Source organism: Acomys minous, assembly GCF_964271855.1.
Source record: "Acomys minous genome assembly, chromosome: 16".
NCBI classification, from domain to species: domain Eukaryota; kingdom Metazoa; phylum Chordata; class Mammalia; order Rodentia; family Muridae; genus Acomys; species Acomys minous.
Window position 1 is genome coordinate 5,049,514 of NC_140498.1, and position 1,378 is coordinate 5,050,891.

The following is a 1,378-nucleotide window of genomic DNA, read 5'->3' on the forward strand; positions in this document are numbered from 1 at the left end:
CCAAGCTCAAAGAATAGAGGAGCGTCCCATCAGTCCCACAGCAGCTTAGACCCTGGGCAATTGGTCTGTAGCCCAGCACATTTGAGGCTGACACTCTACCTAGAGTGGATTAAAGGAGGGTCCTGAAGGCCTGCGCGTCCACCAGGAGATTTCCCAGCCAACTGTTCGCTGCTTTGCTCCGTCAGGTACATCACTTAGCTTCTTATGTATCTGTCTCTTTATTAGGTGCCTGTAAAATCTGGCTAACAGTTCTCAGAGCGAACGGTTTCATGATTCTCTGAATAGAATTTGATGGAATTTTTAGATGGACTTTGGTTCTACTCTGGAAAAAAACAACTTGGCAGAGAGAGGAGAGTGCAAGGTCTTGGGTTGTTGTTGTTGTTGCTACCGGGTTATATGATACCAACACCTGTTGACAGGTGATATGGGGGAGAAAAATGAAAGGTGGGCCAGGACAATAGGAAGAGCAATCCCGTGCCCTTCCTAAGACCAGTGCGAGTGGGCTTACCTGTAAAGTTGCCTCCACATGTCTGGCTGAAGTCAGTCTCAGACTTGCCACTCAAGCCAAGACACTTTTCTTTTGGCTTAGGTACGAAGTTAGCATTTAGCTTTTACAGGGTACTGTCTAGGAAGGCTGTATTTTGGGCTGTGCATCAAAGCCGTCTCCAGCTTTAAAGTGTTGTTCTTCTAGGAAAATGTCTCAGTCATCAAGATAACTGCTGTGTCTATTTTTTTTTTACATGCATTTGAGTAAAGTGCTTTGAGATTCCTGGTCTGATCTTTTAGTCACTGACTTCAGGCTCTTCATGCGAGTGTAGAGATGGCTATAAAGAATGTGAAAACATAGAAAACAGCATTTTCTATGTGTCCAGATTTGATGGGCATCCTACAGCTTTCACAAGAAAAGGAGCTTTTTCCATCTGATGACGCGGGCGGCCCGATGCGCACACTGTGGGAGTATCCATGGCATTGGTGTCAGTGTTAGAGTTTTCATGAGCTAATGAAGAATACTTGGTGTTAGTTTTCTTCATGCAGTAATTAGATGCTGAGAATTAATGACATGGCTAGTGTGAATATACTTAGACCCATTCTTTCTCTAGACGTGAACATTGGGCTTATGGTATGGGATGTAGATGCTTCCCAGCATTTGACAATACCAGGAACAACTGGGAGGAAGTAGAAGTGACCTCCAGAGTTTTGTTCATCAGAACAGACTTCCTTGGTGACACATTTATCAACTTAAAGTATCTCAATAAACCAAAGACACACGTGAATATGGGCATATTTCTTAGTAGTGGTGGGGTGTGACTATTACTGAGATTTTTTTCTAACTTTGACATTGCTTTAGGAAGGTGACAAAAGACAGGGCCAGCCTAAG